This window comes from Pipra filicauda, unplaced genomic scaffold (genome assembly GCF_003945595.2).
Source record: "Pipra filicauda isolate LSUMZ 115617 unplaced genomic scaffold, ASM394559v2 scaffold242_size1167801_pilon, whole genome shotgun sequence".
Classification (NCBI taxonomy): domain Eukaryota; kingdom Metazoa; phylum Chordata; class Aves; order Passeriformes; family Pipridae; genus Pipra; species Pipra filicauda.
In genome coordinates this window covers 178,094-194,019 of record NW_024104357.1, presented here as the reverse complement: position 1 = coordinate 194,019, position 15,926 = coordinate 178,094, and the positions used below count along the sequence as shown (strand labels likewise).

Here is a 15,926-nt window from a genome sequence, read left to right as displayed (position 1 = left end):
TCTTGCTGTTTATTCTGGGAAGCAGAAGCCTCTGAGATCGATCTGGTAAGTGTATCAATGAGATGATTGTTTTGAGATTGACTCCTCCCTGCCTTATGGAGTTCTACAACTTTATCTCTGTGTGTATACTTTAAAGCATCTGATAAAAACTAGTGCTACAGGTATGCTAATGACTAATGTTAGACATTTTTTACCATATATGTCCACTGTTCAGTTACTGATGAATTTGTACACTAAGTTATGGGCAGAAAATGCTCCATACTCAGAAAGAAGCCTTTTTCCAGCATGTCATCTTCTGTAGTCATTGTCAGCAGACTCAAAAAGAATAAAACCAGTGCTTTCAAATTGGTGAAACCTCCATTTCCTTTCTCAGCACAATACAAAGACAAATAGTTTATAGGTGTGGGTTGTTTTTGGTTTGGTGTTTGGTTGGTTTTTTTTTTAAGTTGATATCTGCCTCATATTAAGGGAAAAAATAAAGTCTTAGAGTATGAAGGCCACCAGCCCTAACTGTTCAGTGCTTCCTGCTTGCAGCCACAGGGAAGTCACGGTGGAATTGTTAGGGTGTGTGTGTACCTGTTCATTAGGATTAAAGTGCCCTTGTGGTATATGTTAATCCACTTTGGGATGCAAACTGAGGAAAGCATCTTTGCGGGGAACTGGACCGTCCATTTCGGGGAGCCCGATTCCAGCACCCAAGTCCCTCCTCCACCCTGCCAAGCCCGGGAGCTCCCCCGTGGGAGCCTGATGGTTCTTCTATTTAAGTCAACAGGGTTTAAGTCCCGCTGGTTTAAATATCAGGTTTAACTGGGGCTTGCCTGCATATCAAAGGCACTATGGTAATTTTTACAAGGGAAAGTGTTGAGGGAAAGTGTTTGCCTAGTGCTGTCCAGGCTCCTCCCCGCTGTCCCTGTTGCTCAACACGGTGCTGAGTCACTGCCCTTTCTCACCCAGTAAGCGCCTGCACTTTCTTGGTGCTGTGTTTGTGTAGGATGGGGTCATGCATGCCCAACCTGGGGGAGTCCTCTGCATAAACAAGAGCTAAAAATGAACAAAGAGCCTTCCTGCCTCGCTGGTATTTATTTACGCACTGCCGTGCGTGGCAAGTTCCATTCTGGCACCTGGATTACGTGTGGACTGGGCTTGAACTTTCCTGGAGTCAGTCATACACTTCCCGCTGATGTACTGGTGCCTCACTGGACCTTCAGTCTCGCCTCGATCTGCAGAAGATTTATGGAAGGATATTATATAGATTTAACACAATACCATGGGTTTTATTATTTGCTGGAAAATGTTAATAAACCCCAAGTATTACAGATGCATTTTAATCCCTGAAGTGATTTTTGAGTAGAATGCATGAATTATTAATTGTTGTTATTGTTATTATCGCAGTGCATACCTACCTCACAGGGCATTGTGAGGATTAATTAATTCTTGTAAAGATGTAAAAGGCCATATAGGTGTCAAGGGTTATGACTAAAGTGCTTTGAAAATGGAAACCATTCTGTGAGTGCCAAGTATTATTATTTATGGAGTCCAGGCAATGTGCTTGGTGCTGTGCAAACACTGGGCCAGTTATTGCAAATATTTGCTTATATGTGCTTGGTAGGCTGAGCACTCCCTGTTACAAGTAATTTCAGCTATTTTAAGGATGTGTCTTAAAAATATGGCTGTGAGAAGACTTGCCAGTCTCTGGGATGCCATGGGCCATGAACAGCTGGGCCACTGAAGTGCTTTGGAGGCATGCTTTTATTCAAACACAGGTATGAACCAAGACCTCAGAACCGCTCCAGTTACACATCCAAAAGTCAGAGCTTTGCCCCATCTTTCCCATTACTCTGGGAAAGGAAACATAACAACAGTCATTGTTTTAGAGTGCCTCTCCCAGCTAAAGGCAAAGCCGACTGCTCAAGCTCAGCTTGCTCACCAAACAATCTGCTGTAAACCACAACCTGCTCAACTGCCCTGTGTTACCCAACATCCGTTCTTGGAAACCTCTGAGAGCGAGAATCTCCCTCCCAGACGCTCTGGAAGTGGCCTCTGGTAGCTCTGAGCCCAGCTACGCATTTGGGCAACAAGAACTACAAAGTCTAAAGCTCATCGTGGAGAGCAAAAGGCCTTTGTGCAGTCCTGTGGGGTACTTGCCTTCGTGAAGAAAGGGAAACCAGAACAAAACCGATGGGGTACAATTACTAAAGCATCAATCTGCCAGAGCGCACTTTGTAGATCCTGCAGAGCAGAACGTCTCCTCGGGTAATTGCCCAGCCGAGCACGTCAGCAGGTTAAAAACGAGAGCCTGGCACCCCGGAGCCGTGACTGAACATTTGGAGAACGCCAGACCACGGAAACCTCCAGCCAGATGACTTCAGTTCAGCACGTTGCCTGTCGCTGCTCGGCAGATGGATGGGAAGTCGGCGTTTGTAGTTCCTGAGGGCCAAACAACGCACACTCCAGGGATTTTCCCTCCCCCGTTTCTCACACAAGCTTTCTGAACGTTACACCTCTCATTCCCGTTTCATGGACTTTTCTCACAGCTCCTCCCATATCCTTCTTTAGGCCCCTGGTGTCCCCCACTCCCCTAGAAGAGCTCCTTTTCCTTTTGCCTTAGGCTACGTGTGTATTCCCATTCCCCTTCCTCCACTCACTGTTTTTGCTTATCTTCTTTCAGTAAATCAGAGCATCAAGGAGGTTAAACTCCTTTAGAAGCATGGTCAGATCTGAGATAATAATGCAGAAACTAGAGTGCTAAGAGTTTCTCTGCACTTTTTTTTGCCCCATTTAAATTTCCCAACTTTCAGCAAAGTGGTCAAATTTTGGAATTGGACTGGTTGCTGTCTTCAAAAATTATCACCTCTTACATACCTAAAACAGATAACCTACACACCATTACTGAGAAGAGAAAGTTGCCCACTTGGGCCATCAAAACCATTGCAGAAATAAATATTGGACATCAAGGGATTTGCAATTAAAAATATGCTTCCTGACTTCCTAGAGAGATTTTGGTTTTCTCATGTAACTCTGGCCTCTTCAAACAAATGGTCTGAAGGCCCAGGGTTTTCTCAGAATTGTATGATTTTGCAATGCAAAAAAAAAAATCTGTTTTCTCAGAGTATTTTAATATTTTTCTTCATAAAAGAAGGAAAAATGCATGGGCTTGACCCTGAGGGAAATGAGCACTGTGAGGTGATCCTACACCCAGACACCTACCCATCCAAGGCTTTGTGGAGTGGTTGGGTCCCATCTGTTTTTGAGAGGATGCTCAGGTAGGTAAAATCTGCCTATGGTATGTCCCAGGTGTTAGGCTGAAAGAAAAATCCACTCTTAACTCCAGAACTGCTGCCTTACGACCATAATTCTCCAGCAATGCCGAGCAATATCCATTAAAAAAAAAAAAAAAGGAAAAGCAGCACTGAATTCGTGGCCCATCTCTTTATCCTCTTTTGCCAGCAGTGAAATCAAACTCTGCAGAACTGTGGTGATGTGGAGGCCCTGTTTGAGCAGCACCAGACCTGGGATAGGGCCCATGGCGAGCCTTTGGAATGAGCAGGGATAACACTGGATGTTTCTATCAGATCCGTGCATGGTTTGTGGTCATCGTGACTCTGCACGGTGCCAGTGATCGGACATGAGAGTGCTGGACCATCGCCCAAGAGTGTGAAATGCTGTTGCAAAACCATTTTAAGATGGAAAGGGCTGCCTGGTCACGAATGTGGTTTTGATTAACAAAGCTCGCTTTCAAAAACTAACAATGCAGATGGCAAACAGCATTTCAATTCTAAAAACGAGCAGAACCCAGGTAGGACACTACACTGCTGCAGTGGAGGATTATTTTCATTAAATGAAATTAGAGGGCAGAGGCGGTAGCGGGGCTGGATCCCGGTGCCAGGTGCCATCGCCAACCGCGACGGGCTGAGAGAGAAGGAAAAAACCACCATGTTACATCCTGCATTTACATAAGCGCTGTTGGCAGCGCAGTTTAATGGCTTTCCTAGAAAAGCTCCACGGCCCGGGGCCTGCCATGCCCGGGCGGCCTCCCCTTCCCCTCCCATCCCATTCCCCGCAGCCGCTTCCCCGGGAGCAGCAGCGGCGGCGAAGGGCGGGCGGGCGGGAGGCAGGGAAAGGGATCCGGGAGCGGGTCCCCCGCCCCGACCCCCGCGCTGCCAGGGCGGCGGGGTTGTGCGGCCGGGCCGGCCCGCTCCTCCTCGCCTTGGCCTCGCCTCCCGGCTCCGCTCCTTCCCTTCCTCCCTTCCTTCCTTCCCTCCCTTCCTCCCCTTTCCCTTCCCTTCCCGTCCCTTCCCCGGCGCCCATTTCGGCGCGGCCGGGCACCCGGAGTGTCTGCGGGCCGCCGGCTGCTCCGCGCCGCTTGGCTCCTTCCCCCAGTAACAGCTCCCACATTCCGCCCCGATCCCTCCTCAATCTCAATCACACACACACACATATTACTTTTTTTTTTTCTCCCCTCCTTCCTCGGGACTTAATCTCCAGCCCCCCCTCGCCCTCCCCACCCTCCCCTCCCCCGGCCCCTGGCTCGGATATAATTGAATATCACAGCGCTACGCGCTGGGTATTTTTTTTCCTTCCTCCTCCTGTGTGTGTGTGTGTGTGGTGGTTTTGTTGTTTTTGGGTTTGTTTTTTTTTTCCCCCTTTCCTGGTATTTTTTTTCTCCTCCTCCTCTCGGTGTGGACACCTTAAAAATACATATATATAGATATTTATATATATATATATTATCGACACTTATACGCGTGTACACACACACACACACACACGCAGGGATGTGCGCGTATAATATACACGCGGCGGTATAAAACACACGGGAGGAGGAGAGACAATCCAGGGTGAATTCCTCGTGCCTCCGTTCCCTGTGAAAGGGGGGAGCAGCCGCTCGCAAGGTAAGGACCGGGGGGCTCCGAGCCCCGGGGGCGGGAGGGGGCCGGGGATGGGGATGGGGGGGCGGCCGCCCTGTTTGTGCCGGTGGAGGCGGGAGGGGGATGGGACCAGAACGCCCCTGTGACCCCCCGTCTTTGATTAATATGTGCATATATACACGTATATGTGTGTATAATATCTATATATTTACCCCCCTCCCCTCCCCCACTCCGCGCCGCTGGCTTCCCCTCCCCCACCCGCCTTCATTTTTTTTTTTTTTTTTTTTAAGAAAAAAGGGTTTAACGGAGCGGGGGATGGGGTGGATGGGGGGGACACCGGACTCGGCAGCGAATGGCACACGGGAGCCATGGCGAGAGGCCTATTTTTAGCCTGATTTGTGTGGAAGAGCGGCTTCCCCTCCCCCCCTTCCCGCATATTTACTTATGGGGGGGGAGGGGAAAGGGGGGAGGGGAGGCCCTGCCCCTCCCCCACTGCTCGGAGTTCTCCCCCATCCCGACCCGGCCATTCCTTGGAAGGGGATACACACCCCTCCCCCAACTCCCCCCCGGGCCATTCCCGGTGTTTCTTCCCCCGCCGCGAGCCAAGTTATTGATCAGTTTTCCTGCGAAGTTCGGGGCGGAACATGCAATAACCCGCGGTCGCAGCGAGCGGGCCCAGTTTGGGGCATAAAATAAGCTTTTTTCCCCACTTCACAGCGTCTTTCTGTTCCCGGGTTTATCCCCGTCTGAAACCCTGGTATAAATTGTGTGTTGCATCAATTAGACGGGCTCACACGTTGATGCAATGTGTACATTTTCTTGGTGGAGGATATAAGCCCTGTAATATGTGTCTTATTATTGTTGTACCCTCGAAAGGGTTAAAATCTGTCGTGTTGTTCCAGGTGAATTTAATCTTTCATCACCGAATTTCCTTTTAAGGCAGCTTGACAGAATAAAAGTCTCCCCTCGCTTGTCTTTATCCCCAGAACAGCAAAACTTTGTGCTTTATGGCAGGGGCTGGTTGCTGCAGATGACACGTGAGTCTGGAGGAAAGTTTGGTTTGTAGGTCGCTGTGTAGGAAAGTGAAGTTTGCTGGTGAAGTTTTTACTACTCTCCAGTGTGCTCAACTTCCTCGTTTTCCTGTCTGTGTAAATCAAATTCCTAACTGATTTATGGGGGGAGGGGATCACAAAACATACTCCTTATTGTTAAGGCATGGGAGGCATGATCAGGAGAACCAAGTCTTTGTTGCGTAAAAAAAAAAAAGGAGTATTCTATTCTGGGCTTGTCTGACTTGCTTTGCTGTCCTGTGGTACAAAAATAAATGTCTGAGCATGTTGAATGTATTAACTGAGGTTCTTTGGTGTTGGTGGTCTCTACCCTTTGGGTGTTGGGAGTTGTGCCCCTTTGGCAGAGCGGGCACAGTTTTGCAAAACTGAACTTTAGGGTTTGAGTTGTACCTGAGCTTTTGGGCAGTTTGGGGCCCTCTTCTTGCTCTGAGCAGCCTGAAGGCTGACGTGTGTGAGGCTCATTCTGGGTTTTGGGCCTTCCTTTGGACACGTGTTAGCAGGGTTTTTGGAATATATTTCAAATGAGGACTGAACCTCCAAACTCTTGTGTGTGCCCCCGTATTTAAGCAAGTGGACATGTGGTTGGGCATGTGAAAGGCTTTTTTTCCCCATATTCATAGAAGAAAGGGGTCCACGCTGGTGATGGTGCTTAGGGCACAGGTGGTGCCCAGTACATGATCATGACAAGCTTTCTGTGGTTTCTTGTAGTGATTTTTTCTTTTTTTCCTCTTTGCTTTTGGCTGAGGTCTAATGGAACAGCAGCATACTGTAGTATTTGCCTAAGATCAACTCAGCTTGTACACTGTTGTTGCCTTAAGTTTTCTTAAGGGAAGGTGAATTTGTCTTCTGGTGCTGTGTCTTGGGAACTTGGTGGCCTGCCTCCTAAACTGTTATTGGGAACACCTGGAAAACACTTGGTTCTCACTCTGTGAGGAAAGGGGTAGGAAATGTAATGTATATGTATGAAAAGAGTTGGGGTTTGGCTTTTGGGCTTTATGTTTATTTTTAAGATTGTTCAAGAGTTTATTTATTTATTTTTGTTTGTTTGAATATGTGCAGCCATACGCGTGAAGAACGCAATAATTACAGGAGATTGTGTTGCTCAAGCTTTTTTCCCCCTCTTCAAACAGGTAGTTAAGATTTTTTTTTTCCTGTGAATTTTTTTTTAATATGAATACTTCTTTCAGTTTTACTCTATATATGGTAATTATTGATGTTTGTGTAATGCTTTGAAGTTGTAAGGCAGGGTATAAGCGCTAAGTACCCAACAGCAATACTTCATAGTCATTTTCCCATCATGAAAGAGTTTGATGCTAAAAAGTGCTACAGCCTTAAGCATAAAGAGGCTCTGGATAGATTAGGGGAAATGGTCAAAATTGCTGATTAATGTTGTTTTCAGATAATAGTTTTTAGTTAGGAAGAACAGATCTGAATGATGTAAAGCAAACTGAGTTATTTTACCTAACTTGATTTTGGTCTGGAATTTAATTGAACGTGGACTTCACGTTTGAGTTGGAATGTGTTTGCTGTTATAAGTTTTGTAGTGGCAGTAAAGACCCACATCCTACAAGGATGTAATCGTGCAGAAGTCAGGAAGTCCTGTAAAAAACACAACTTTGTGAACATCAGTGGTCTCGTTCGGCTGAATAAGCTCTGCAGCTGTCTGTGAAGTTGCTCCCAGAAGTTGGGTGTGTTTTGTATTAGTGGTGGGCAGTAGGATGTGAATCTTTCATTATACTGATGCTGTTTTGGTATCACAGGGCTGTTAAGGGTTTTCGAGAAGGCTGAAGTAGTGATATGTGTGATACCTTTCCATTACTAATCCTGTTCCACTGCACATTGGGAGTCCCAAGAAGTAGCCAACCCCCTCCAGTTTTGGCTTGCTTTGCCTGTCTCTTCCATCCCCCCAGTCCCACAGCCACTGGGGATTGTGGTGCCTGTGTGAATTCTGACACCTTACTGGCAAGGACACTGTGCCGGCAAATGGAGAAGAGGCAGACACAAACCGCCCGCCAGCCGTTCCCCTTCTGAACGGGGATAGGGAGGTCATGAAGTGGTCTGGTCCCTGCTTTGGAGAGGAGGGCAAGGGCAGGGTGTGCTGCTGTGTCCATACTGCAATATTGTGATACTGAAATGTATCGTGCCAAAGTGTGACTCATTCACAGTCTAATTCGTGTTGTTTATATGGAGTGGTGTGATACCGTTCTGTGTGCTGACCATCCTCCCTGTGCGTGCACACAGAGTTTAGGGTGTAATAATGGCTGTATTTAATGCCCTAAACATCAGCTCATGCAAGTAGCTGCAGGTTGGGAGAGAAGTGAAAGTGTGTGTGCGTGCACACTGTAATTATGCATGTTTGGCTCCTACAAAAAGTAACTGCTGTGAGAATATACTCATTGCGTGCTCATTTTTAAATACAAATTTAAGTGTTTGTGTTAGGTGGAGAGGTGTCAGTAGTTTCCCATTAGGAACTATGATTGACAGCTCTTTTCAGTGTTTGAATTTCACTGCAGCATTAATGTAGTAGCTTCAAATTAACAGGTGATGAAGAAACCATTTCTATGTTCCTGCTATTGCTTTGGCTAACCCATTCCCAAATATGTGCAGTTTTCTAAGTGCTGCAGTATGAAATTAGATGGTCTTAATTTCTATAAAGTAACTTAGTAACAAGAGTGACTTTACTAGAAAAAGGTTCATCCAGTGATCCTGAGCAGAGTAGATGGAGACTGCTTTATTCGTCTCATAATTGGTTTCCTCCGAGATAAAGTATGACAATGAAATGAGGAATAAGAAATATCTTTTGATATGAAATTGTAGGGGAATACATTGGCTTTCTTTTAATTTTGCAAAATTGAATTAACTAACTGGAGGTAAGAAGCAGTGAAGATGAGGCAGCATAGCTGTCACTTTGGGAGGGTTGATTGCTTGAGTGAAAAGGTTCGGAAGTCTGGTCTGGAAATCACACTGCCAGTTTGTATGAAAACTGTGAACAACTTCTCCTCCTTAGGGTTTCATCTTGTGATGTCAAATCCAGAAAGGGAAGGCCCTTTTCTTCTTTCTTGTAATGAAAACAAGGCTGAACTTGTTGATACAAAATGCCCTGGAGTCTCAATGGCCTTGTTTGAGCTCACATTGAATTTTCCTTTGGTTCTGAAGGATCTATAGAGTCATAACTCAGCTTACACTCTGAAACCCTGATCTTTAATACTTTACCACGTAGCTTTCTGTGACATCCTTTGGACTTTCCTTTTTACATGGTTAAGGAGCCTTAAAAAAAAAAAAATCATTCCTTGATAAGAAATAGGCGGTCATTCCAAGCTGGAGGTTATTTAACTGCAGGGATAAGTGCACACACTGGTCAGGTGTGAAGGATTTTGTTGTCTTGGCTAGCCAAGGAGTGAAATGCTGGTGCTGCACCTCACCCTTGCTCGCTTTCTTTCTTGGATGGGCTGATTGCAGGGAAGACTTCTGAGTGTATTTCCTTACCTGTAGAAATAGTTATCCAAAGGTTTGGGGAATTGGTGTAGCTCTCTGAAAAACCTACTGAAAGAAGCTCCAAAGCGATGGGGAGGAATGTTACGGAATTGTCTTGGCCAATGTATGTGACCTCATTCAAAGAGTCCCTTTTTGGTCTTTGTATGTACGTGTATGTGGCCTTACTCAGTGCTACGAGGAGATACTGAGGTCCTTCTCAATATGTCAGTTTGAACACCAGAAGCAACATCCCTGGGTGTGCTATTAGACTAACACATCATTTTTTCAGGATGAGTAATGCAAGCAGGTTGGGTGTCAACCTGGTTACGTGGTTCAGTGCCTGCCCGTGGCCCTTCGTGGTGCTCTGTGTGCCGTGCTGGGCTCCAGGAGCTGAGCGTTCCAGAGTGCAGTGGGAGTGGGGATCAGTCCCCTGGATTTGTGCTGCAGTTCTGTTTGGTGCAAACATGACTCCTCTGAAGAGTATAAACTGGCATCTGCATCTGTAAAGTAAGATATTAATAGTCTTATTTTCTAAGATGCTGAGTCCCCGCAGTTGCATGTGAAGTTGACAGTCTCTGTGTGTGCTTAGCATTTCTAAAAATCAACTCTTGTGTGTGGTTTGCTGGCTTTTGCAAACTCCCGTGAGGGTGTAGTTTCTGTTCCTGGGAGCAGTATTAGTAAAAGACTATGTTGTGTACTCTGACTTGTGTTTATTGTTGTAATTCTGAAGTCTCCATGTTGCAAAGGAGCAATCTTGTTTACTAGTAATGTCTAGCAGTAAAAAATCAGAATCATCCAGAGAAAAAACAGTTGTGTGGTTTTTCTGTTTTTCTTTTATGATCCGAGGCTCAGTTCAATCTCTGTTCAATGTCAGTGTACTACAGACACACTCTCTACAACCGTGTGCCATATGCAGACACTCTGAGTGTCATTTCAGATTGCTGGAGGTGCATTACTGCAAGTTTTAGGTGGTGTGGTGTTAGTAGTAGGCCTTCCCTTCCCCCAGTTTTGCCAGCCTGGCAAGGCAGACAAACAGCAGGAGCACCCTGCAGCTAATGCTGGTGCTCCTTTTAACCCGTTGTGGGTTTGGGGAATGATTCAGTCACTTCCCCAGCTGCACGCAGAGCTCCCTCCGAACCCCACTGACGTCAGGCCGATGGTAGATTTTTATGAATTGGGACTGTGAAAGTGCCTGTGGAAACTTTCCTGCTCTGTACACAGCTACGTGCCTGCTGGTGGAGACCAGAGAACGCACAGAAAAGATCTCTCTGCAGCCTATTCCTGGAGCATTTTTCCAAGGTTATGAGTTAAGGGTCAAATATTTACTGTTTGTGAAAATGTAGTGCTAAATATTGTGCCCAGTGCCAAAACCACAGAAATTGTCAAGGTCTAGAGCCCTAAATAGAACCAGTCCTAAAAGTTGCATCCATTTGACATTAACAATGTTAAAAGTTCAGGCTCTTCACAGGGGTGGCCTATCGCCGGCAAACTGAGCAGGGAATTCGCTGCATGGTGAGCACACACGAGGTGGATTTCAGTCCCCTGACGGTTCCCTAAAAGTACCAGGCAAAGAAGAAGCAGTTTGATTTCCTGGAAGAAGTTGCCCAGGCTGGCCGAGGAGAGGAATAATAAGTTTCATAGCTCTTTTGTGGTTTTTGGACAGACTGATTCACGCTCGATTGTCAGCAAGACTTCTGAAAATACGTTTTTGCTTTGTAAAAATAGTAATAAAAAGATTCAGTTATTTTTCATTTATTATTGATGTTGGCGTAACTTAGAGTCCTCTTGGACAAATGAGCATTTTTGCCATTAATTTGAGCACTTGGGAGAGTGTTAAATGTGGCTGAAAATCTTGCCTTAAAATACCAATTGCTCTTAACAGACATGAGTGAGTTGTTGCCCCTCCCCCCTGCTTCCTGGTCTCTCCAGCTCAAAGAAATCATGAGGACTTTTCCCCTTTTAGGTTATATTTAAATTTGTGGGGAAAGAAATAGTTTTGATATTGCATAGACCTATGGGGGAAACAACAAGAGATCTGGGTCAAAAAAGTAGGACGTGCAAGATTTAGAAGCTGTTGAAGTGTATTTATTTGTCCTATATTAGGTTAAAGGAAATATTGGTGCTCTCAGTTTGGCAACGTGTCCTTCAGTCTGCGGTGTGCTGTAAAGGGAAGACAACTGTTAAACAGTGAATCACCACTAATTTTTGTATGGATGTCCACATTCTTCTCTAGTGCAGAAATTTTTGCCTGGATATTAACACAAACACGCATTCCTAAATAAATACTCTTGGAGATAAATTTTAATTAGGAAGTGCTTTGTAAAAATACAGATTTTTGCCATGATGATATTTGTGAATCTGTAACGTATTTACTTAGGGGTTAGGTTTGTTCAGATATAATACTTTTTAGTGTACTTTGAAAGCAACGTTAGCACAGATGTGGATGGAAGAAAATGAGGGACCAGTGTTGCCAAAACCATCTATTAATGCTGACGTCAAATAAATGGTGCTAGAAATGGCTAATGCAGAGGATCTGGGGTTTAGAGAAGTAGGGTCCATACTCGCTGAACAACATGAATATTTTGCTGGTTCAGACCCGGGACCTGATTTTTCACTTTATTTCAAATGCACAACTAAATTTCACGATCTGGTGTCTTGTTTAGGTTGTAAGTATCTAGCACTGGGATGGATGAAAAAAAGTCAGGAATAAGAAACTTCAGTATGTTGAATTGCAATAAAACTTGAACAAAAATACAATGAAACAGCCTAGTAGGCAGTTTTGGTGAGCTTGATCTGATAGCAGGAATGGATATCTAAATGTAGCTGATTAATAGAAACCAACTTTTTTTTTTTTTTAACAGCTTTTGCCATTTTAGTAAATGTTTGTCACAATTATTTGAATTGTGAGAAAATTGCTTTGTATTACTGTGACTGTCTTCCAGGGCAGATTGTGGAGGGCCTTGGATTACATTAGAAATATCAATGTGTTTATGTTACAGTTGGCAAAGTCCATGTTAGTTGGGTCTTCTGCTGTCTACACGTGCAAGGTTATTTTGATATGGATTAGTTATTCCTAGTTCATCAAGGCCCTTTGTAAGATTCTTCCTTACAGTGCATTTCGTGCACAGTAAATACATTAGTAATTAAGTTCTAAGAGTCTGTTCCATTCAAACAAAACACCCCCTTGGTCGTTGGGTCATCCCGTTAAGGTGCCTGGGCACCACAGCACTCCCAGGGGTATTATTATTCCAATAGAATTTTTGGGCATTGCTTTTGCCTTAGAAATTAACTTAGAAATTGCTCTCTGTGTGGTTCTGGGGGCTGGCTGTGAAAGCACCAAACTCAATATTCCTGTCAGTCTCCTCTTGTTGTCCCAGTGCTTGGGACATAGCTTGGGTCCCATGTTGGAGAGATGGTGGCTGCTTGTATGTACTGGGGCACTTTGGACTTTTAGAGACCCTGTGTGTATTGACAGAACTGGTAAGAAGAATTTAAAAAAAAAAAATATGAAGGATAAAGGGGTGGAAACTTTCAGAGGTAGCCAGGGAAAACACTTTTGTTGTGTTTTGACTCGCTTTTTGATGCTATGGATGATTTCACACATGAGGCTCGGAGGTTATGTGAAATGCAGTGACAGACTCCAGCTAAGAGTACATCCCCTACGTAGGCTGAGGTTCTCTGTTGTGCCAGCAGCAAGGCTTGTGTACGTTGGACATTGCTGCAGAGCTCCAGAAAGCTCCACTGATGGTGTTAGAATATGTAAAATCTAATTTGCCTGCTCGATGTGCCTCCTGCTTTCCCAGCCGTGGTTTGTAACTACCTGCTTGCGGAACGGAGTTTTTTCAAGGTGAAAGGAAAGAAATGTGCTGGTTTTAAAAACACACGTTCAGAGATCAGGTTAGTCAGATTTCATTTACATTAATGTTCCCGTAAATGCTGTAAATTTGGAACTGCAGTGTACTTCCATGTGCCTCTTGCTACCTAGTTTTATTTGTTAATCTGGTGCTATTGGGCCTACTGCTGTTCTGTGTGATTAAAATAACCCCCCAAACTTCCCCCTTCATAATAAAAGACAAGTGGTGCAAGATTGTACTGCTTTTTTTTCTTTTTGACACTTACCCTTTCAAGGGTCAGAGTGGCTGTGCCTGCTCCTCTTCTTGGCTCTGCTTCCTTGTCCATGATGTAGAGTGAATATGGCAAATTAATGTTGTGTACCAGGGTGTTTTGTGTCCATCCTGACAGTTTCCATCACTTTATTCTTACCCCATGCTGAGGCTTTATTTGAGTTTTCTAATCTTTCCCCAGTTGTTTTTTTTTCCTGGACTTTCTCTCTCCTCTTTGTCATTTTGGACTTTTCTTTTGTGTTCTCCCCATCTGTTCTTGTCAGTCCTTTAAATTGGTGCCTTTTTGTTTCTGTTCTCTGGGTTTTCTCTGCTTTCTTCCCATTTCTCCTAGCGTTAGTTAAGTTTATGTGTAGGGCTTGATCCCAGGTAGGTAGCCCTCTTGAACCAGAGGGGTTGGAAGGGTTTGGATGGTGCTGCTGAGGAAGTCTCATTTTGCGGGTTGGCAGCGAGCGGAGGTGAGCGAGGGCTCTGCCTGTGGGCAGATGGGTGGCTGGGACAGGCACACAGGAAACAGAGAGGACAAATTTTGGCAGTGCTTTATTTGATAAAAATAATCTTGGCTTTAGGCATAAAGCATTGATCCAACTCTTGATGAAGTCAGAGGGAGGCTTTGGAGGGAGTTGGTGTGCATTTAGTGCAAACGCGAAAAGCTGAGGAAGCCTGAGCGAAAACCTCAGCGCAAGGTGAGGTTGGCTTAAGGCTTTTCAAAATAAGGGGTTTTGTGCTTTCCACTGACGTTGTGACTTAAAATTAGCAAAAACAAAGTCAGTCATCCCGAAATCAGTGGCAGCCTTATCTTATTGTTTTTGTTGTGGGTAGTGTTGACAAGTCACATGCCCCATTGTTCTGGGTGAACAAACACCGCTTTGAGGCTGCGAGCTGCGACGTGCGCACAGGCGCCTCCGTCCTGCCCGGCACGGATGAGTGTGTGCAAGTGTGACTTTGGAGTGGAAAGGCTGTCTTAAAGACTTCACGTCTAGAGACTGCTGTAATATACGAAATTACCTCTTGCTTGGTATCTAAGCAGCATTTTTATTTGGTGTCTTGTCGCCCCGAACCTAAGAAAATAAGCGCAAGTGTTAAAGAGTTATAAACTCTCTCTTGCCTTGTTGTCCAGAGAAACCTATGGATAGCAGGCTTGTGTTCTGGCTCGGAAGCGCGGATGTGCTTGGGACAGAGAGAGCGCAAGATGTTCTTTCTCAAAAGTCAGGAAAAGATTTTTGCTTGGAAGTGTTTCAGGTGTAGGTCCTTTACCTCAAAGCTGTTGACACTCAAGACGATAATAGTGAACCTCATCTCTTCTGAGGTCACAGTTTTGTGGATCACCTCTAAATTACTCTTGCCATGTATAAATCCCTGTAATCAGGATATGTGTAATGTAACTAAGATGGATGCAATAGAGGCTGGCTGCAGGAACAGACTTGGCACTTGGAGGCTGTGGATGTAGTCATCCAGCCGTATCTGGGGGAGAATTCCGTTGAAATTGCTGTGAGTTTCGCTTAAGGAAGAGCAGAAAGATTACTCTTCCCTGCCTACAGTGATTTCTATTATGTTGTTTTGTTTAGTACATCTTAATAATGCCAGTGTAGTAGCTCATTGTCTGGTCCAGTATTTTTGATTTGTAGAATAAGTTGGGTTGTTTTTTTTCTCTTTTTTTCAGCTCGTAGTCTTGCTTTTTCCTCTTTGGAAACCCGTGCTTGCGGTGTGTTTTATACCTAAACAAGAGCATTCAAATGGTCCTGAATTGTTAGAGTTCCATAGCAGGTATTATCAAGATACTTTCATATGTAATGTCACGAAAGGTGGTAGAAACTTTCAGGCTGGTAGAAACTGTCGTAGCTTGATAGAGGCAATTATGGAATTACTTTCTGGTTATAAAGTATTTCTCTGCATTTTCAGAGGCCTCTCTAGCTTTGTGGTGGATTCCCAAGGACACACCTCCAGTCCCCACACCCAAAATTTTGCTTTTCTGAGTTGACCTAATATACGTGTATGTAACAGATAACTATGTTTACTTTAGTTTGCATCACTGAAGATTTTCTGTCCTCATAATGATTAGGACAGAAAGCTGGTGTCAGGATTATCTGCTATTTCTGCCACTGTGTGACCTTAGCAAATGGATTAACAAATTTACCCATGCACCAGTGATTTAATTCTTAACAGGAGCATTTTCAGACCTGTTCAGTGCCCTGAGACCTTCTGGTGAAAGGCTGCATGGCAGTGTAAAGTGGCTCTTGTTTCATTTTTCGTCCTCTGCTTCCTTGGAGTTTTCAATTTAGGCAAGTGCTCCGTTCCTTGTTTTTGTGTGTGTCTTTTAGTTTTGTCTTATGTTAGACAAAACATGGTTCTTTGCATTGGAAATATTTTCCGATAGTGCCAGTACATGTTGA

General features: G+C 44.7%; 1 protein-coding gene across 3 annotated transcripts in view; it reads left to right on the top strand.

The window, feature by feature from the left end:
* The first annotated feature begins 4,700 nt into the window (after positions 1-4,700).
* The window catches only part of TBL1XR1 (TBL1X receptor 1), a 110,364-nt gene continuing 99,138 nt past the window's right edge, over positions 4,701-15,926 (top strand). For all 3 annotated transcript variants that reach the window (XM_027724605.2, XM_027724606.2, XM_027724601.2), the window contains exon 1: positions 4,701-4,892. The gene's annotated coding sequence lies outside the window, so the exon portion shown is untranslated. The remainder of the gene's footprint in view (positions 4,893-15,926) is intronic.